The sequence below is a fragment of the Sorex araneus genome, chromosome 1, assembly GCF_027595985.1.
Source record: "Sorex araneus isolate mSorAra2 chromosome 1, mSorAra2.pri, whole genome shotgun sequence".
Lineage (NCBI taxonomy): Eukaryota > Metazoa > Chordata > Mammalia > Eulipotyphla > Soricidae > Sorex > Sorex araneus.
The window spans coordinates 222,242,693-222,265,623 of record NC_073302.1 but is presented as its reverse complement, the minus strand read 5'-3'; the positions used below and the strand labels follow the sequence as shown (position 1 = coordinate 222,265,623).

General features: G+C 43.0%; 1 protein-coding gene across 2 annotated transcripts in view; it reads left to right on the top strand.

Moving 5' to 3' along the window:
- WDFY2 (WD repeat and FYVE domain containing 2) overlaps nucleotides 1-22,931 on the top strand; it is a 194,738-nt gene that overhangs the window by 1,174 nt on the left and 170,633 nt on the right. The gene's annotated exons all lie outside the window — the stretch shown is intronic.

Genomic DNA, 22,931 nt, shown 5'->3' with positions numbered 1-22,931 from the left:
TCAGTCCTTACGGTCCTTCAGCACTTTGCAGTCCGGGTGCCTCATTGCCGGGGCAGAGGGGTTGCAGCGCACCTGCGCTTACACGCGGCGGTCCTGGTTCCACCCCCGGCACCCCAGACGGGCACCTCCAGGAGGAAGCCTCGGGCACCACCCAGTATGACTGAAAAACAAGCAAAGTGACAGTAACAACAAAAATTTGCCTGCTAGGTCTATTCACTTCATAGGGTCTTCGTGATAACGAAGATGAATGTGTTAGTGACAGGTCTTGTCTCCATCATATTTTATGCAAATTGCCAGTGGTCCTTGATTCGTTGCTGATGCAGATCTCAATGGAAAGCATTCTCATACACACCCTGGCAGCAGCTTGCAGCGAACAGGAGAAATTCGTGGCTGAAATGGATCACAAGAGGTAGAAACCTTTTGAAATTCATCAAGAAGCCTTATGAGTGTTTAATTTTGGCCATAAAAATTCTGTTTAAAGACTTTTCTGGATAGAGATTTTTTTTTGGAAGGGGGTTGCTGGGGGTGCCATAGAATTGTTTTTAAAGGAGTACATTTCCAGTCTGTAGCTGTTTAAAAGTGCTTAACTTAACTGCTGTAGGAAATCATTCAGTGAGGGAGAAAGGCTGTCAAACTAAAGTTTTGTAAATAGTAGTTTAGAAACTTCGTGCTTTGGTAGATGGTTTGGGAGTAAATTAGATTTTCATAGTTTTTTGAGCTTTAACCACATTGTTTTACACATGTGAAATTCTAGGGGAGACAACTTACCTACTCAAATTCATGTAGTTGGTATTGGACAAGACATAGCACCGAAGAGATCTTATACCCATTCCAGTGTTTTTTCCTCAAGAGTTATAGCTCTAGTGAGCATGTATTTCAGAGTGTTTTAAGAATATGAAGTAGTATATATGAATGAGACTGAAGAGTCAATTTTATTTGATGACAAGATAAAAGAATTGCAATATTTAGCTATATGTTACTTAATTCTCACTTTCTGAGTGACAATGAATGTTTTATTATGGAATTACTATTATATAAATCAGGTGATTCAAAAACTTTTGTTTGCTTTTGTGCCATTCTTAAACAAGGATCACTCCTGGTGGTCCTTGGCGGGCTGATTCTCATTGCAGGGCATTAAGCCTGCAAGGCCTGGCCGCTGTGCTATCTCTCCGGCCCCAACTTCAGGATTATTCTTTGCGTATATTATTGCTTAGGTCAGCAGATCTGTGTTACTGTAGCTCATATACATACACATGGAAATAACTTGGCTATTTAGAATTTGGTTTTGATTTTTTGTTTTTTTGTTTCATTTTTGGGCCACATGCAATAGTTCTGGGGTGGTTATTCCCTTCCCGTGCTGGGGGAATGTGGATTAGGTATTGAACTGGGGGTCCCTCATGCAAAGCATGCACTTCCAATCCTCTGAACTATTTCCTAGCCCCTGATTGTGGTTTTCTTAAATAGAAAATTGATCTGAAGTCTTGCTTCTTAAGATCCACTCTTAATATCACTTGCCATAATGCTAATGGTATAAGGACATATTGATTTTTAGCAAAAATATTGATTTTTAACAAAGTCTACAAGGCCATTTCCATTAATTGCTTCATGTAGAAAGTACTTTCTTCATTTCTGAATTGGAGGATTAAGCCACAAATAATGTCCTGTTCCTGAATAGACTAGTGTCTGACAGATTATTTTAAAACCCTGTTTTCTTCTGACTTCCAGTCTTTAAACGTTTAAAAAAACTTAACATTTTTTATTTTAAGCTGTGTTACATAGAGTCATTCATTTATCTTCTCTTTTATCTTCACTAAGATGCTGCTGAGTGTGACTTACTCACTGTAGTATCTCTAGGGCTACCATAGTTAGTGTCTTGCAGTCTGTAGACCATCCTTTGTCTTATTAGTCACTAGTATACTTTTGTTGTTCTTGAAAGTACAGTATCTTAACCTATTTTAGACATTTTTTTTTTTTTTTTTGGTTTTTGGGTCACACCCGGCGATGCACAGGGGTTACTCCTGGTTCTTCACTCAGGAATTACCCCTGGTGGTGCTCAGGGGACCATATGGGATGCTGGGATTAGAACCCGGGTCGGCTGTGTGCAAGGCAAACGCCCTACCCGCTGTGCTATCGCGCCAGCCCTTATTTTAGACATTTAATGGATATTTATTCAATGAATTTTATGATAAATAAGCTAAGAAAATCCTATGTGAAAGAATATGTATCAGTGGGCCAAGGATTGGCTTTGGTGCCTTAAACTTTTCAAAGTCAACCCATTGCTTCATTCATTCTATCAACAAACCTTTGTGTTCCAACTCTATGCTAAGCACATATATTAGTGCAAATGACAAGGTCCTTTCTAGATGCTTTCACAAGAGGGGAAAATATCAGAAACTGATAAAACTGCAAACGTCAAGGGCAAGTATGGAAGGGAGGCTTTTTAGATGGACAAGGTTGTCTGCATTCCACAGTCCTCGTCCTTTAAATTTTCCTTTCCTTTGGAGGATTCTTTCACTTGGACCCAGGATTTTTACCCTGAGGCTGCCTTCAGTAGTGAATGGCTAATAATAATCTAATCCAGGCTCATGAGTGGATAAGCGTCCTTAACCTTCCCTTAACTTTCTTTCCATCTTAGAACAGATTCCATAGCCTTTACTGAATGGAGGAGAAAATACCAGGAAATATAAAAAGTATAAAAAGAATCGAAGATGTATAGGCATTTTGTTTCATTCTGTTACGGAGCCCTTTCCTGGAATTTACTGATGGGACATGAGTTTACCTTTCCTTGGTCGTATCTGGATTGCTGGATTTTCTCTAAAGGACGCTCCCTGGGGCAGAGCATGTATCTGGCCTGCACACACCCTCAGTTCAGTACCCAGTACCATCAGGAAAGGGCTACCCAATTTTGGGTTCCTAATTCTGCAGTCATTCAAAGAGTTTCACCAATTCTAGGCAGTTAGTAGTGGACAGTTGGAGGAAATAATTGTTTCATGAGGAATTTAGATTGGAGCAATGGATGGGGGAGTCACTTGGTATAAGGACAAAGCTGAGGGAGCTGCAAATTCTGCTCTGGGCTGGGTTAGAGAAAAGGAACTTCCCTCCAGCTAGGTCTCAGAGCTCGTTAAAAAAAATTAGGGTAATGTTACCAATCTCTTCTAGAAGGCCTTAGTGGCTCCTGGGTGAAATACAACAATCTCCACATACTTTCCTTTAAGAAACCTTTTTGGATCACTTTTGGCAAATTTTTCACAACAAGCAATTCAAAATAAATTGTTTCGGTTCTGCTTTGGGGGCAGGGTTTGTGGTTCGGAATGGAAATATGGTGGTGGGAAGGTGTCATGGTGGTGGGATTGGTGTTCGGATAGTAAATGTAATCAGATACTGTGAACAACTTTATAAAAATTAAATTTCAAACAAACAATGTTAGGGTTGGGTAGGGTCTGGTGATGGGATAGCTCAAGGGGCTGGAGCCAGGCCTGCCTGCCTGAGGCCTTGTTAGACCTCCAGGCACCACAGAGTCTTCTGGGCACTGCTGGGAGTGGCCCTGAACAACAAGCCTGGGGTTGTTCAATTCTGCTGGGTGGGGCATCCAAACACTAGTAACAGAAAAGCTAGGTAGAGGAAAGGGTCACTGGTCTCCGATTAGTATCGTCACAGGGGTGGGGGCACAGGAAGGAAACAACGTCCGGACTGGGCTATGGTTGGAAAAAAGATTGAGAACCCCTGGTTCAGAGTATGGACCCCAGAGCCAGTTAGCTTGAATTCTTAATAGCTCTGAGTGCCACCCATTGAGATATTTGGAAAAATTAGTGTCACCCAGGGAATAGTTCTGGTAGCAGAGATTCCTAAAAACCCTTAAGGGTAAGAATTTGGAAAGCTTTCTGGATAAAACGGTTTGGAGGGTGTGCTGGTAGGGTGTTGGCGAAGTAGCTGTCGTGGGAGCTGGGGTTGGCAGAGGATGTGGGTAGTGGGAGTGGATTGGGGTAGCTGGGGGAACTGTGGCTTTATATTCAATTTTATTGAAGACCAACTTATGCAATGTAGCTAGTTACACTCCATAATCCATGAGGTGGGCTGGATCCCTGCTGTGGATAGAGGGTAGTTATCCCGGTAGAAGGAGATCTGATCTCTAGTGCCTAGCACAAAGGAAGTGTGCGCTGTATGTTTTGAATATATCTTGAATGAATTAAGCCATGGCTGATGAATTGCCTGCTTGAAATGGAAATTGGCCAGAGAAGGGTATAGGTTTCCAGGAGCGAAGGGTTGAGTTTGGAGAAGCTTAGTAGTATGATTTAGGCCCCCATGTAATAATATTGCAAGAGACGGGGTGAAGGGGGTTGGGAATAGGGAGGATTTTAAAACTAAATTTCTAAGACCTCTTTCTCCAGCTCTAAACTCCTCTGATTATCTGATTATGTGGCCTTGACTACTTGCCTGTTTCCAGAAAAACTTTATCGTTTCTTTTTTCTCTTTTTTTTAAAAAAACAAATCCTCATTTTGTTGATGTGTTGACTGCTGATTATTTTCTTACTGGTCTTTGGGCCACACCTGGCAGTTTTCAGGGCTTATTCCTGGCTCTGCATTCAGGGGTCACTCTGGCAGGGCTTGGGGGGCTACATGGGTTGCCAGTGATTAAGCCCAGGTGTCAGGCAAGCTCCCTACCCTCTGTACTATATCTTCAGTCCCCTGATTCTTTCCCTGTAACATTGTACTATTGGTTCTCTGGTGGAAACTATTCACTAATGCTTAGATCTTGGCTTAGTTCAGTTCTCCTGATGTAGTTTTATGTACCATGCCTTTTATTGCACTTGCATAGAAATAGTTGTTAAAACACAAATCAGAGTTTTCTCATATTGCTAGAGTAGTTCTGCAAGTTAAGCCTCTTGTGATGGGGTGAGATTTCTAAAGTTGACAAAATTAGAAGTCATCCAAACTGATTCTTGAGTGTTCCGTCTCTAGTTAATGACCTAAAATTAATTAATTCTTAACTTGTGTACTTGAGGCTCATCACTTTGAAGGTGGTGATAAGTGCTGGCTTTAAGGTTCTAAAGAGGGAATTTGCACTCCCATGATTGTTGAAACGTAGACGTCTGTACTGACTCCAGAACCTGCAGCAGGCTGCCCGGCTTGCCTCCGTCTCTCCAGGTCAGAGACCAGAGGATGGTGTGAGAAAAGACCGAGAAAAGACCACTCTGGGAAAGCTCATCTAAGGAGACTCACTAGAGGAAGTTCAGCTTCTATTGGCCTCAGAGCTTTTGATGGTTCTGAATTTCCTGCTTCATTTATATACTTAAGCCAGATTTGTCCCATCACCTCAAAGTTAATCAGGATATTATTCACCAGGATATTGCGGAACAACAGAAAACATTAAGAATGGCATTTTTGAGGCTCCTAAAATGAGTGGTTCTTAAATAGTAAAATCTGGACCCACTATTCTGTTTTCCTCTTTGCATGAGATATGGGATCACACAGATTTCATGCATGCACAGCATGTCTTTTACCCCTGAGTCATGTCCCTCGCCTGGGACCAGCTCTTTTATGTCTCAACTGGTAGGGCCCTTCGAGAAGAAAAAGATAAATCCGATTTATGTGCACCATGTGACTGAAGGAAATCATATTGCTGATCTTTTCCAAGCAAAACAAATAAACTTTTAAAAAAGGAAACATGCTATGTTTTATTTGCATAATATCTTTCCCTGGCTCTGTTTGCACTTTGAATTTGGCTTTGAGAGGGAGGCATTTTCTTTCTGTAGATGAGAATCATTTTGATGTTATTAAAAAAAATAACAGTGGCATTTAGAAACCAATAAGTAAGTTGTGATTTAAGACTTTAAAGGAGTGAAATGTTCTATCAGCAACACTGCATTAAATTACATACAGTCTCGCTCACCATCAAGTTCTTAGCTGTAGCATCAGAATAGAAAGAATTCAGGAGGCAACACCCATTTATTTTACATATGTTGGTATCCTAAGAAGAGGATTAGAAATAAACTAGAAATTCTCTAGTATATAAAAAATGACGTCCCTGGTACAACTTTAACTAAACAGCCTCATTAGTTCTCTCTTTCTCTCTTTCTCCCTGTCTTTCTGTCTCTCTCTGCCTCTCTGTCTCTCTCTGTCTCTTTTTAAAGGCAGAAACATCTTTATCTATAAATGGCATTTAGTCGTGAAAATTCTGAGTATAGGAAACTAAAAGGTAAGACTGAGGGGCTGGGGCGTTAGTACAGTGGATAGGGTGTTTGCTTTGCATGTGGCCGACCCAGGTTCAATCCCCGGCATCCCATATGGTCCCCCACACACTGCCTGGAGAGATTCCTGAGTGCAGAGCCAGGAGTAACTCTTAAGTGTCTCTGGGTAGGACCCAAAAAGCAATAAATTAATTAATTAATTAAATAAATAAATAAAATATAAGTAAGACTGAGAAGGAAAAACCATTCTGTATTTGTCTTGACAAAATACGTCTAATAAGCATATGACCCCTATGTGGTACATATCCGGATATATTATACTCTGCCTTTAAATTTTATTATTATACTTTGCAGTGCTGGGGATTGAACCCAGAGCCTCAACCATACGAGGCATGTTCTTTATGGCTCAGCCACATCTTCAATCCCCACCTTTTAAATTTTGACAGAGAAAGCATTTATTTTTACCTTGGATCTACACACCACAGTGTAGCCTAGGCGCCACGTCTGGCTTGATGCTCAGGGGACCATTCAGTGCCAGGAATTGAACGTGGCCCTTTCACGTGTAAAGTATGCTTTGAACTATCCACCGGGCCTGGGAAGTGTTTAGACTTAATTCTGCCTTCCTTTGATTAACATTTCTTTCTTTCTAATTCTCCTTTGTGCCTGTAATTGGAGGATTCTTGGTAGAGAATAGGGGTTGGGAGTCTGCCCTCCACAGACTCTGCACCGATGGGCATACCCTAGAGCAAGTCATCACTGTTAGTCTCAGGTTCTCCATCTGGCAGAGGAGGGCACGGTACCTAACTGTGACCATAGTACTGTGATCCTGGATACAGTGTCTAGGTGAGTATATTGTTTCTGGGCCAGAGAAGACAGTAGAGGGGCTAAAGCTCTTACTTTGCCAAGGAGAAACTCCAGTTTGATCCCCAGCGTAACATACGGTTCCCTGAGTACAGACCCTGGAGCCCCCGAGCACAACTGGGTATGTTCCTCTGAAAAAAATAGGTGTTATTTCTAAAGTCTCCAAGAGAAAATGCAGAGGGAGAAAGCTATGTGCACTTTGGAGCAGTAAAATGATGCTTTCCAGAGTTTTGTAATGACTGTAGTTTTTTATTCCTGGATGAAATATTAAAGGGGTGTTTCTTTTGTATTGGTGCCTAATACCTTGTTGAACTGGATTCACTACGTGCCTACTTCTAATGGATCCTTTAGCTTTAAACACTAAATGTAGCTGTGGGTGGTTCTCTGGTTCCCAGGACAGACTGTGGGGTTGTCTGGAGTTAAGCTTTTGAAACTTACTAGTTTTTAAATCAAATTATTTTATCTTGCTTGATTTTGGACGGTAGAATCTCCTGCCCCCACGCCAGGTTGTCTTCACCAGGGCCCCTTTGGAGCGGGCAGGGTGAATTTCCCTCCCTACCCCAAGCAGAGCCCCAGCAGCTGAAAACCTCCAGAATCTAGCCTCAGCCATGCCCAAGGCCACTCTCCATACACTTGGACGAGCCTCACCCATGAGGGAGCCAACAGAGAAACCCAGAACCCAGCCACAGCCATGCTCAAGGCCACTCTCCACACCCTCGGACAAGCTTCACGCATGGAGGAACCAGCAGAGGACCCCAAGTGTGCGGGACCTGTGGCTGAGATCTCCACGCCTGTGTGGATCGGGACTGGGCCTCCTCCACTCAGATCCCCAGTTTTCCAGTAGTTTGGCAGTCACACCCACAAACTGCCCCCAGCGCCATGTAATCTCATCAATGGCCAAGATCCAGAGACTATAAAACAAGGCTCCCAGAAGAGAGCAACACACTTTTTTCCTGGAGCCTGTAAGGACCTGTAAGGATGATTAGAGGCCGCCCCAAAAGCCTTCGTCCTTCTCAGAGAGCCCAGCAAGCTACCGAGGATGTCCCACCCATATGGCAGAGCCTGGCAAGCTACGCAGGACTTATTTGATAAGCCAAAAACAGTAACAGTAACAACAACATGCTCTTCATGTTCCTGGAGTGAGCAGACGCCATTGGGCTAACACTAGCACATGACAGGGACAAATGAAGACATTACTGGTGCCTGCTCAAGCAATCGATGAACAGTGACAGTGACAGTGACAGTGACAGTGATTTTGGACTTAACCTGGTGGTGCTGGCGACTACTTCTGGATAGGTGCTTTGGGGTCCATGTAATGTTGGGGTTCAACTGGACCTCTTTTATGCAAAGCATGTGCTCTAGCCCTTTGAGCCATTACCCTGACCCCTATTTTTTTTTTTTACCATTTTATTTCCCCCAGTTCGAGAAACTGAATTCAAGGCCTTGCACTGAATTCAATTCTCTGCTCTACTGATGAACTACATACTTGGTCTGTACCTTTTGACAGAAAATCATGCTTAGAAATTTATTTAGCGGGGCTGGAGTGATAGCATAGCGGGTAGGGCGTTTGTCTTGCACACGGCCAACCTGGGTTCAAATCCCAGCATCACATATGGTCCCCTGAGCACCGCCAGGAGTAATTCCTGAGTGCAGAGCCAGGAGTAACCCCTGTGCATCGCCAGGTGTGACACAAAAACCAAAAAAAAAAAAAAAGAAATTTATTTAGCATTGCTACACAAAAGTTACATATTTTGACATAAACATAGAGAAACAAAGTTTTATGAAATAATATCCACTTTTTTTTTTGGTTTTGGGTCACACCTGGCAATGCACAGGGTTTACTTCTGGCTCATGCACTCAGGAATTACTCCTGGCCGTGCTCAGGGGACCATATGGGATACTGGGAATTGAACCCAGGTCGGCCGTGTGTAAGGCAAATGCCCTACCCGCTGTGTGATCCCTCTAGCCTCAAAATAATATCCTCCTAATGTAGTGTGCATGCCAATGTTTCTGTTTTGGTACAGACTTTATAGACTCCTTGTGTTGTGAATTCACTTTTTTCTTATTCATGATGGGTTGAACTTTAGGAACTTTTGATACTTTACCTTTTTTTAAATTAAAATTATTAATGAGCCATGATTTACAGTTTCTGATATTTTATCTCTTTCTTCCCATGTGTAATTTTTTTTTTTCTTTTTCGGTCACACCTGGCGATGCACAGGGGTTACTCCTGGCTCTGCACTCAGGAATTATTCCTGGCGATGCTCAGGGGACCATATGGAATGCTGGGAATCAAATCCGGGTCTGCCACGTGCAAGGCAAATGCCCTACCTGCTGTGCTATCACTCCAGCCCTCCCATGTGTGGTTTTTCTAGAAGATGATGAAGTACACTTTAATCCATGAATCTGCACCCTACTAACCATTCCCATACCTGCCTGCCCTGCCTTTCTGAATCCCCACTGTGATTATAGAATTGACCCAGTCTCATCAGAAGGCTCCATCTGGAGACAACTATTAGAAACCCTTTTCAGCTTGGAGCTTAGTAAAAACCAGAAGTGCAAAAATTGATCAGCTGTTGAATAGCTGATGTTGACTTCTTGTGATGTGTTCATTTATTAGAGTTGGGATTCAGAAATGATGCGTCTCTTCTGAATGTCATTTGCTAAACTTTCTGTATAACTTTTTTCTTTTAAAGTTTTATAGATTTATAGGTAATGTGAGGTTTGTGAACTTTTCATTAGTTACTAAAATTTTCTTCAGTTTGTTTTCTTCTTATTTGGGGGGGTTTTGGGGACACACCCAAGTAGCTCGGGGTTATTACTGGCTTGGTCAGTGCTCAGGAGAGACCCTGGTGGTGCTTGGTGGGGGTGGGGCGGGGTGGGGGGAATCATGTGCAGTTCTAGGATTAAACTGGTGTCAGCTGCTGCAAGGCTAGAACCTTGTCTCCTGTACTAATTCTCCTGCTCCTTTCTTCAGTTTTAAAGGATGACCTTATATTTTTAATTAATTATAATAACCCTTCTGGGTATGTTTATACACTAGAGAATAATTTGTACTAAATCTTAGCACAATGACTGTGATTTATATATTTCCTTCATTTTTTTTACTGTTGCTATAATAAGACAGTAGAGAAGAAAATAAGAAAAAATTAGAGTAGTTATACACTTTATATTGCTCCCCCTACTTAGAATGGTGCCACCAACTACCTGATCATTAACCATTATTTTAAGTGGCTGCATATTTTTCCTTTCCTTCAAATTCGCTCGTTTATTTAATGCTTGGACTATAGCTACTTGACATTGGTGTACTTATTGTGAACAAAACATTCTGCCTTCTAGGTTCTGTCACAGTCTAGCCATCAGTCAATGTTGGAGTTTTTATTTCCAGAGTATAAAAGTTATGACAAACACTGTTGTGCATTTTTTCTTCTCAGATTTTGGATTTTTTCTTTAGGGAAAATTGTAAGAAGATTGCCATTTTGTTTTGCACAAGGTTTGTACCACTTACATATGTTTATTGCTTACATATAAGTGACACAGCATGTAAGTAAAGGTGTGGTTACACTGCCGTCTTTCTGCTTACTGTCCACGCTTTCCTGTGTTGAGGAGGTGTGTGGCACAGACCTTTTCTCTCTTCTGTCTTGTCCTGAAAGGTGCCCGTTGCCTTTGCTGGTCTCTTGGAGGTTAAAGACGGTTTCTTCCATGTCTTCCTGGGAGCGTATGTATATATTCTCAAGGTAGAAACATTTGAATGGGAAGGTGTCCCCTGCTAAGCCTCAGATTCCTCTCTTGGGGCTCTGGCCCTGCCCACTTCAGTGTGTGGTGTGACAGGCCCCAGTGATGGCGGGAGTGGCCGAGCAGCAGGGGTTGCCCTGCCCGGGGAGACTGTCTGTCTTCCTCTGAGTCTGAAAGGCAGCATTGCCCCTTCGGATCCCTTCTGGAATCAGAAGTTGAAGCTTTTTTGTTTTTGGAAGAAGAGGAGAAAAACATAGGAAATCCATATTTCTGCAAAATTAGGTGGGGATGGATGGAGGGAAGAAGCAAAGTAAAAATTAAGGTACCATTTATTAGGGATCTGGGTGTTACCCATAAATAAAAGCTGGTGTTTGTGCCTTAGGCCGCATTTACCACTCTGTTCCCTGTTTGGAGGTACTGGGCTGTATAACAGTGTTTGGCACCCCGAAGCCTGGGTTGACTCAGCTCTGCTGTGTAGTCCTAGTTACTTCTTTGAAACCTTTGCAGTTATAAGTGGAAGTTCAAAGAATATGTTCCCCAGAGGGTTATTTTCAGGGATAAATAAAGTCTTTTTTTTTTTTTTCAGATTTCATTTTATTTTATTTTTTTTTGCTTTTGGGGTCACATCTGGCAATGCTCAGGGGTTACTCCTGGCAGTGCTCGGGGGACCATATGGGATGCTGGGAATCGAACCGGGTTGGCCATGTGCAAGGCAAATGCCCTACCCACTGTGCTACCGCTCCAGCCCCTTCAGGGATATATAAAGCAGTGAGATAAAACCCTGCACCCAGACATCATCCCAGGAGCATTAGTCTTCCCAGCCTTTTCTAATTCTTGCATAGTTATCTCTGTACTTTCTGCCACCTGCTCTCTCCTTCCCTGCACGCCAGTCTTTCCCCCCTAGGCTTCTGGAAGGACTGCTTAAGCACCTCAGGGTTAATCAGCACCTTGGGGAACTCACTTAACTCTCCTTGATTCTCATCTGAAATAGATTCCCCCCACCCTCCAGCAGAAATAGATTATTTTATAGCTCAAAAATATTTTGTAAACCTTCAGGTCCTCTGCAGGTATTAAGAGTTGTTATGGCGTAATGTGCTTTTCGTTTCCCTGATGACATACATGATGTACTGTTTTTCATGTGCTCACTCACCATCTGTAGATAATGATGAGGTGTCAGAGTCTTTGGCCCACCTTCTAATTGGGTTGTTTGTTTTCTTTTTGAGTTTTAGAATTTGATATGTATTTTGAATGCCTTTTATTAGATGTCTCTTTTGCATCTAATTAGAAAATTAGATATTTTCTCCCTGTATATGACCTTTGTTACTCTTCTGGGAGGAATCGGGGGTCTCCCAACAGGTGCTGCGGAGGCCAGGGCCCTTCTGGCTGTTCTCAGTCAGCTGGGCTGCAGCTGCGTCCGGGGTCCCTGGCTGCAGTGCTGTCTCCTGGGAGGGCCCTGGCTGCCGTGCTGGTGCAGCACCACACTTGGCAGTGTGCAGGACTCTCCAGGGTTGCATCCCGTGATGCTTGGGGGCCTTGTTGTGCCAGGGATCTTGTTGGGTCAGCTGTACGCGGAGCAGGTGCAGTAACACCTGCACTAACTCTCTGGCTTTTCTTAGCTATTTTTCTATTATCCAAAGTAACCTTTTCATTTAAAATTCCAGTTGATCCTTTTTTGTTGTTGTTGTTATGAGTTATGGTATATTTGGGGTGATGTATCTAAAAGACCCAGGGTACCATGCACAAGGTTACCTAGATTTTTCCATGTTATCTTCTAGGAGGTGCCTGGCATTAAGCTTTTGATTGGCAAGGCATCCATTTCCAAAACCATCTATCTTATTATAAATGAAAATTGCCAGTGATGGGATGCAGTTTTTGTTGAAATAACAGATGAGCAACTGAGCAGCTTCCACCCGTGAAGGCCCCTCTTCTGAAAGTCCCAGCTAACCTTGATAACTGATCTCCCGTTGCTGTGTCCCTTTTCTCTCACTCTCTCTCCTTCTCTGTGACCCCTGGGGCACTTCTGTATGTACCCCCTCAGGCCCATGAGGAGAGAGCCCTGTTCAGCAGAGTTCACTGATGTTCCTATTCTGATCTTCTGATCCACAGGAGCTGACCCAGTCCTGAATAAGAGGATAAGAGGGTGGAGCTGCTATGAGAAACATGTCCCAGCTAATAGCGCAGACATTCCTGTCACGTGCCACCAACCAGAGATAAAGGGAACAGCTGTATAGTTTGGCATGTTACTTTTAGGTGTAGGATATATATTTTTTGTTTTTTTTGTTTTTTTTGTTTTTTTGCTTTTTGGGTCACACCTGGCGATGCACAGGGGTCACTCCTGGCTCATGCACTCAGGAATCACCCCTGGCGGTGCTCAGGGGACCATATGGGATGCTGGGATTCGAACCCGGTCGGCCGAGTGCAAGGCAAATGCCCTACCCGCTGTGCTATCACTCCAGCCCCTGTAGGATACATTTTGACTTAGCTTTTCTTTTTTTTTTCCCAGGGAAGGGCTGGGGCACATCTGCTAGTGTTCAAGGACTACTCCTGGCTTGGTATTTTGGGGTTGCTCAGGTGCATGAAGCGCCAGGATCAAATCTGCACCCAAGTATCTCCCTGGCCTTTGAGTCAACTTTTGTGAAAGGTCTAAGGGCTGGGTCAGGATTCGTGCTCTTGCTTGAGGATATCCTGTTGTTCTAGAACAATTTGTTGAAGAAACTGCATTTTGCTTCATTGTATTACTGCCTTTTGCCTCTTTGTGTGGGATCAGTTGGCTATATTTATAGATTCTGTTTATGGTTTTTTTAAATTCTGTTTGGCATGTCTATTCTTTCATCCATATTGCACTGTCATTATTGCTATAACTTATAGTAAGGCTTGAGTCTTAGCATCAGTTCTTTGTCTTCGCTCTTCATTTTCATACTGTGTTGCATTTCTGGATATTTTGTCATTCCATATAAACTTTAGAATCACTTTGACCTTACCTATAAAATAGCTTGCTGGGATTTGATTTGGACTGGAGCTATAGATTAAATTGAGAAGAACTGACATATACTGAGAAGAAATGACACAATAATGATATCCCACTATTGAATCTTCTGTTTATGAACATGGAATATTTTAAAAAGTTTGTTCATTAGAACTGTTTAGTTTTCCTCATATAGATCTTGTACATACTTTGCTAGATTTACACCTTTATTTCATTTACGGAGGTGTTGCTGTAAGTGGTGTTGTGTTTTATTTTCAAATGTCACTTATCCATTGCTAGTAAATAGGAAGGCAATTCATGTCTGTCATTATTAGCCTTTAGCCCTATAGCCTTGCTACACGATCTTACTCTTTAATAATTTATAATTATTAAATGAATTTTTAAAGATTTGCCTACATCTAGAGATGTAGACTAGTATAAGTGTTAATACAAATGAACTACATATACTCTAAATGGTCAACTTGCTGATATGGGAATAAAATAATGATTTTTTTTTTTAGATTTTCCTGATCTTAGTAGCTTCAGTGGTTCAGTGAGGAGGCTGCCATCTGTTTATAGTATCCAATTAAAATTGATATATTTATATTTTGGGGTAGACCCTTTTAGATATTTTGACACTTAATTATTGGTAAATTTTGTTTTTAGATTTGAAGACCTGAACTTGAGTTTGAAAGCTTGTAGAAATTCACATTTTTTTACATTGCATAAATAGTTTATTTGGGTATGTTCTACAATCAGTATTTTGCTTCTTTCTGCTTTCCTAAAGCTTTTGCTTAAATAATTGATCTGTTGTTTTTGTTATCTAATAGTCATATATATGTGGGAAAGTGAAGTTAATGTTGGTGTCAGAGACTGGGTAGATTCACAGAGAATAGAATAAAGAGACAACAGTAAAAAACTTAAATTGCATTTAGTCTTTTGATTTGCAGTTTAACCAGGTGATTACTACAGTTTGAGAATGAATTATAGTACAAAAGACGCAATACTCGATTGACAGAACTGGGAAAGTTTCCCATGGGGAGGGACCATGGGAAATGGTGGCTGTGTCTTCTGACACTAGTGGGGGCTGGTGTCGCAGATAATGACCTCAGTACTGTGGTAACCTGTGGATCCTCATTTAAGAAAAAGAAGCAGTGCTTTAGGGTTAGGAAGAAAAATCACTCATTCGGTAATTCCTTATTTCATGGAGATTATGTAATCTATACCACAACTGAAGTTCTGAATATTGAATGAAAAACAGCATGCAAAATATTAGATAGTAGCACTTAGATTTGCACGCAATCAAACCTGTTTTTAAGGAGTAGTGTATTCATATGTGAAAATCTGAGAGTTGTCAAACTCCTTCTTTAGTGGTATTAAGATTTTGTAAAAGGAAACCGGATAAGGTTTGCGCTTGCTCTAACATGCCCTGATATGGATCTCCGTGGGCATTTCTGCTTTGGCAGTTTTCAACTTTTCACTTGTAAAACGGCTCTAGGGATTAGCAGCCCTTCCTCCTGCTCAGCCTCCTGGTCTTCTGATGGCTGCACCCCTCCACCCTGCTTCCAGGCCTTTGTTAGAAACACCTCACTTGCTCTGAGATTCCTGGTTTCTCTTCTGCTCTGGGGCCAGCGCTGTGTTTCCGCCGGCCTTGAGGCCAGGATTGCGGCAGAGTAGGCCAGCCGGGAGCAGTAGAGATTTGTGTTGTCAGTTCAGTGTGGGAGGGAGTCACTGTAAACCGGGTCTAATGACATACGCAAAATGGCTGGATCTTAAGGATTTGCCATGCGAACAGGAACCGTCGCTGGCATTTCCTGGCCGGAAATGCCTAAACATCTCTCCGAAACCAGTGACAGGGTCTGCAGACTGTAATTAAAGATGAGCCGGTCAGGACCAGGGTGTCCCCTCTCTCTGCATCTGCTTCCTTCTCCTTCCTGCTCGCCCTGGCGTCTGTTTCTTATTTAGTCCACATGGCAGTGCGTGGCTGCCAGCTGTTCCAGATTTCACGTTATCAGTAAACAGGAAAGGATTGATTCAGCCCCCGAGTCCTAGTTCCAGAATTCCCGGGGATGGGACTCACTGGCCCCCCGCTGTCCTCTCTGGAGTTGTGGCGGGAAGCGGATCAGGCTGCAGGAGGAGTATGGCCGTTGTTGCTGCAGCCTTTGACTGCAGTCGGGAGAGGAAGTTTGGGAAAGGAGAGGAGTATGTTGGTAGCCCACTTGAGCCTGCTGCACAGCGCCCGTAGCCTGGTGTGTGGTTGGCTTATTCCTCTAGCACCTGCAGAATAACGGACAGAGTTCTGTTTCACTCATGGCTTCTGTTACACCTTCTTTGCCTTGAAATCGGCTCATAAGTGCTTGGCATGTTCCAGTCACCATTTTCTCTTCAGAGCATTTTTTTTTTCTTTTTGGGTCACACCTGATGATGCACAGGTGTTACTTCTGGCTCTGCACTCAGGAATTACCCCTGGCGGTACTCAGGGTACCATATGGGATGCTGGGAATCGAACCCGGGTCGGCTGTGTGCAAGGCAAATGCCCTACCCACTGTGCTATTGCTCCAGCCCCTCTTCAGAGCTTTATTTGCTGATTTGACATGTTGACTGCTTTCCTGTCACGAGTATAAGATAGGGAACTGATAGGTGTTTCACGGTGAGGGTTTGCTGAGCAAGTGCCACTGTTAAGTGACAAATTTCAGCATTAGTGAGCAGACCCCATATGGTAACTATTTTCTAAGCTTCAAATCAAAACACAAGGGATTATTTTTCTTGCAGAGGAATTTAAGGATTTCATTATATTTTTCATACCAAAATTCACAAAAATGCCTTGAAACTGGCCTATTAAGCGCATACAGGCAGTTACTTATCCTGCTTCAAGGAGGAAACCGAGTATCTCAACGGTATTAATAGTAATTAATACTGGCTAAGATTTTCTGAGTTCTTACCAGGTGCTATGATTATCTTTTGCACCTTTGTTAATCCTCCAGTTGATTTTTTTTTTTTTTGGTGAAGAGGAAAGTTTTGGGGTCACACCCAGGTCGGCTGAGTGCGAGGCAGATGCCCTCCCCGCTGTGCTATTGCTCCTTCCCCTGAAGGCTTACTCTTGACCCTGCTCAGGGATCATTACTGGCACTGCTCAGGGGACCATATGTGGCTCTGGGGATCAGACCCGGGTTGGCTAGGTGCAAGCTAAGAGCCTTAATCCTGCACTGTCTCTTCAGCTCCCTAGCTGAGTTTGTGAAGTTAGTATTTTTCTTTTGTTTGAAGATGCGTTCAGGTAGTGGCACAGGAGGACTGTGGATTCTGGTTTGGTGAGTTCCACGGTGCTTCCACAGAGCCGCACAGAGCCGCCCCAGGCCCCCTAGGCTCTGCCGAGAAAGTGCAGATGGAGTGGAAGGGCGTCTGTAGGAAATGCACAGCAGGTTGAACTTGAATTTTCTGAGGGAAAGCAAGCAAGTCAGCTAAACAATTAACAAATTATAATGGCAATTAAGTAGATAAGCATCCCTCAGGCAGCCCTCTTAGAGAAGCTTGTGATGCTCTCCTTTTTGTTTTGTTTTTGGGCCACACCCAACAGTGCTGTGCAGTGCTTCCTGATACACTCAAGAGCCAATCTACAGGGGCTGGAGTGATAGCACAGCGGGTAGAGCCTTTGCCTTGCACACGCTGACCCAGGTTTGATTCCTCTGCCCCTCTCGGAGAGCCCAGCAAGCTACCTAGAGTATCTTGCCTGTATGGCAGAGCCTGGCAAGCTATCTGTGGCGTATTCGATATTCCAAAAACAGTAACAACAAGTCTCACAATGGAGACGTTACTGGTGCCTGCTCAAGCAAATCGATGAGCAATGGGATGACAATGCTACAGTGCTACCCAGAAGTGCTGAGGTGCTCTCCCTGCTAAGTGCTTGGGGCTCTCTCCTGGAGGTGCTTGGAAGACCACACAATGCTTCCTGTGCACCAGCCTGTTGAACTCTCTGGAACTGTGACTAAGTATTGATATTACAGAACTGTAGATTGGCTCTTTTTTTTTTCTTCTTTTTTTGGTCACACCCGGCGATGTTCAGGGGTTACTTCTGGCAGTGCTTGGGGGACCATATTGAACGCTGAGGATCAAACCTGTATCTGCCTAGTGCAAGGCAGTGCTTACCCGCTGTGCTATCGCTCTAGTCCCTATATACTGGCTCTTGAGTGTTACCAGAAAGCATTGCATTTGTTAGTGGACAGAGTATGTGAATGAGAAAGACATGGCAGGCTGAATGGAGTCTTTATCCTTGGACCTAAAGAAGCTCTAGACTTATTTTTTTCTCATGAAACAAAGCATCTGGAGTGAGGGGTTAAGGCATGTGCCTCGCACAGTTTGATTGCAGTTGGATCTCTATCACCAGATCCAGTCCCCTGAGCCCCACCCGTAGTGACCACAGAGCAGTGAGTAAGAGTAGAGGAGTAAGCTCTGAGTACCACTGGGCGTGCCCCCTCTCCCCGCCTACAAAACAATGTCAGTGTTTGAGGATTAAGAATTGAAAGAGTTGTATGTAAGACTGCTGGCCTGCAATAAAATTTTAAATATGAGAAAAAAGAAACCCACATTAATTCAGTTGATAGCTTCAATTCAGAAATTTAAGTTTCGTTTTTCGTGAAGGCTTTGTGTTCTAGTTCAAAGTTTAGTCACATGGTAAGCTACACTCAGGAGCTGGACATTGACTGAGGAATCCAAGGATTTCTGTAACTAACCCAGAATTTGTGTAACTCTATGTTGGGGAGATACTGCTTGGGGTAAAGCTGTTATTTTTATTGCTTGTTTATCTAAAGTGATGGAGCCCGGTCTGGTATTGTGTAACTAATCACTTGGGAAACAAGCACTCTGTAAGTGGTAGTTGTTATAATAATCCCCGAACTGGATCTTAAAGCAGCTGGAGGAAGTTCACTGTTCACAGTGGAGCTATCATTTAACCTTTTGTGAACAAGATAGATCTTATTTATTTCAGTGGGATATGAAAAGGAAGGTCACAACAAGCTTATAAATGCCTTATTGTAGTACGAGGTTAATTAGAACTTCTTTTCTATTAAGAATCTTCTTTTTTTTTTCTTTTTTTTCTGTGGGTCACACCTGGTGATGCACAGGGGTTACTCCTGGCTCTGCACTCAGGAATTACTCCTGTCGGTGCTTGGGGCAGTATATGAGATGCTGGGAATCGAACCCGGGTTGGCCGTGTGCAAGGCAAACACTCTATCCGCTGTGCTATTGCTCCAGCCCCCAAGAATAATTTTTGTTAAAAAAAATTACAAATATACCATACAACTTCTCCCTCCCTTCCTCCCTCCTTTCCTCCCTCCTTTCCTCCCTCCCTCCCTCCCTCCCTCCTTCCCTTTCTTCCTTCCTCCCTTCCTCCCTCCCTCCCTCCCTCCCTCCCTCCCTCCCTCCCTTCCTTCCTTCCTTCCTTCCTTCCTTCCTTCCTTCCTTCCTTCCTTCCTTCCTTCCTTCCTTCCTTCCTTCCTTCCTTCCTTCCTCCCTCCCTCCCTCCCTCCCTCCCTCCCTTCCCTCCTTCCCTCCTCCTTTCCTTCCTTCCCTCCTTCCCTCCTCCTTTCCTTCCTTTCTTTCCGCTCTCCCCCTCCTTCCTTTTCTAGGGCCTCACCCCCATGCCATAGTGTGTGCTCTATCACTGAGCCACATCTTTAGTCCCAGTTTTCACTTTTAAAATAAAATTATATACTTCATATAATAAAATTAAGATAGTTGCCACTGTTGTCACTCTTAATTTATGATTCACAGTATGTACCTGAATGATGAAGTAATTATTCTTTGCCATTTAATTCTAGAGGTTGTTAGCTTCTTTCCTAGTGAAGAGACAGATGATTTATCTTGCTCTAATACTCTGTGGCAGAAAGCAGTCTCCCTGCAGTGCCAGCGATTATTTTTTTGGTGATTTCAAATATATGAAATGTGACTAAAATCCCCAATAAGAAAACCTTTATAAGCCAAAATGTCACATATGTAATAGTCTCCTCACTAAACTTTGTTTATGTCCTTTCTCCTCTCACACCTAGTAATCTGGAATACCATATTCTGTTGATCTGAAGAGTCACTCTTTTCTCCCTGTATGTCCTTCTGAGGTCAGGATTACTGGCTTTAAGTAGCAGTCATGATTTGGGTGGGGTCCGGTGGGTTGGCTGTGCTGACTAGTGGACCTGTGCAGACTTGTCCATGTGACAAGGGTAATACAGCACACAAACACTCTTCATCTCTTGAGTCACACCAGCTATTGTCCCATTGGCTAAAACAAGTTAGAAGGTCTCGCCCTCAGTCAGCAAGTGGAAACACAGGTTGCTTCTGGCTAAGTAGAAGTCAGTAGTCAAGTCACATTGGAAGGGGTGGGTGGGAAGGAGTGTCTGAAGATGTTTCGCAAACAAGTTGTGATATTGCCATGTATATCATAGTCTAGGAGTTTTTACTTAGTGACACATAATGTAATATTTTGAGGATGGGAGGGTTGGACCACATGTGGCTGTGCTCAGGGCTTGCTGCCAGCTTTACAAGTGATCAGGGATCACTTCTGGTGGTGCCCAAGGGGTCCTATGTGGTACTGGGGATTGAACCCAGGTCAGCTATATGCAGGGCACGCTCTGCTGTATATTCTCTTTGGCGCAAAACATAATTTATTTTAAGATTGATAATGTCTTTTTGAAAATCATTTATTACTGTTATTTTTGTTTGATTATTTAATAATTTTATTTTTTATTTAATTTAATTAAAACATTTTTGGGTCACTGTGAGATACAGAGTCACAAAGCTGATCACGATCAGGTTTCAGTCATACAGTGTTCCAACATCCATGATATCTTACTGTTGATAAGGTATATCTACTGGATTTTTTTTTTTTGGTTCTCCCAGTGTGGTGGGGGTGAAGGGGTGCTGTGTTTCAGTGTGAGGACCAGATGATGCAGTGCTGTGCAGACCCAGTGGTGCTGAGGATAACCTCGGTGTATTTTGGATTTTTAATTGAAAAAAAAAAACCCCATATTCAAGGTAAGGTTTTACAGCATGCAGAAGTGTAAGAATGAGAGCACCTCTGCACTATAGGAGTGGCCCCCCAAGGCTTGCTAAATGCTTGTAGTGTTCTGAATAGTGTTCCTGGCCCAATTCTGAGATCCTGTGACTGTGTTATGTTACCCTATAAGGGGACTTTGTAGAGTGAGGAAGGTTGGGGCTATTGAGGCTGGCGGAATTTCTTGAATTATTAGATGGACTTGGTAAATTGCAAGAGTGGGCTGCACACTTAGTTGCAGTGCTTACACGTACATCGTTGTGATGGCCTGGAGATCAGACCCTGGGGATCATACCCTGGGCGTCCCAAAGAGCCGTGGGTGCTGGCCTCGCACCTGGCCATGTGGGAAATGGCTTGGATTTGTGGCCGTCCAGCGTCATGCTTGCAAGGGGGCGGCTCCTCTCCTGCCAAGCTGTCCCGTGCCCTGCGGTTCTTACTCACTGCTTCAGAAATGATCACACTCATTTCCTCTTTTCTTGTTGTTTGTTTTGGGCGGGGTGGGGAGACCCTAGTGGGGACACCCAGGGCTTACTCCTGATTTGACTCGAGGACTGCATGGGTCCTGGGGATTGCACCTGGGCCAGTGCCCTCCTCGCCTTCCTATTGCTCTGCCCCTTCTTCCCTCTTTTTTGAGCAAGTAAGGTAATACCACCCTACTGTTTGTGTTTGTAAAGAAACTTAAGTATGGGGCCAGAGTGACAGCACAGTGGGGAGGGCGTTTGCCTTGCACATGGCCTACTTGGGCTCGATTCCCAGCATCCCATATGGTCCCTTGAGCACCACCAGGAGTAATTCCTGAGTTTATGAGCCAGGAGTAACCCCTGTCCATCACTCAAAAAAGCAAAAATAAATAAATTAAAATTATTAAAAAAAAAACCCCAAGTATTTTGGGGACATTTTCCTTTTGGGATACATTGATCTACCTTATTCAGTACCATAGTGTGTGTATTTTATTATTAGGAAACATTCTGTTTTTAGTTTTTTTCTTTTCTCTCTCTTCTTTGTTTTGTCCATACCCAGTAGCGCCAGGGCCTATTCTTGGTAGAGTTTGGGGGTCCATTGTTTGTGCTGTGCTGAGAGTTTAATCTGGGATTTCTTGAGCAGTCTTCCCGCCTTCCTTCGGCTTCTCCTCCTTTTCTACAAGGGGCACTTCACTGAATCCTTTTCTAAAGTATCACCGGCCGTCACAAATAGAACTGTAAGCACTGGAGTCACTGGGGAAATTTTACCTAACTCCCTTTTATAGTTACAAAACATATAGAAAGCATATAAACTACAAACATGTATGCTAACTGCATGACTGAAAAGAAACACTCATGTAAAAAATATTGAATACTACTGGCTTCCCCAGAGGACCTTTTCTGATTAAAATCTCTAAGAGGAAAACAGTATTTTGATTTTTGTTTGTTTTGTTTACTGCTCTTGACTTTAGGAAGTACTCGGGGGTAGATCTCTGGTGTGCTTGGATCTTATAAATATTAGGACAGTGAAAAAAATTGGGATGTTTATAATGATCAAGAATAGGTACTTTAATTTTGGACTAATTATAGAAAGTCGATATAAGAACTAAGAATGAGAGTTTGGGATGTTTAGTGTTAAAGCACTAAGCAAAATTCTCTGTGTACTACTGTAGCTCCTGGGAGAGCTATATTTAAAACATCAGAAAAAAGAAGGTTCATTTACATTTAGGAATATAGGAGAATATTTTTGAAAGAATATAATATGTAAAGTGATTAAAAGCAAAAGGCATGTTACCTTGAAAATTCATTCAGAGAGATTGCCTCATTGTGCTGAGACGTCAAATTTGTGCATCCATTATATGGTGCATTAGGCAACCCAATCTTCATTTTTAAAAGCTAAATTGATTCTAAGGGCAGTTCCTGGGAGACTTGATTTAGAGCAAGCCTGAAGGTCTAGTTCTTGGTATATTGTTTTGTAAAGTCCCCAAAGTCCCCTTTCTGATTGGTGATGATCAGTCAAAGATGGAATCCAGGCTTTATTGAATCCAAGGCACATAGAATTCTCATCTTTTTTCCCTGACTTATACCCAAGCCCAGTGGGTAGAACTGAAAATGACAAACCTGAATCCCTGTGATATGAAAGACTGGGTTTGGGCCGGGGTGGTGAGTGAATGGAGACAGTT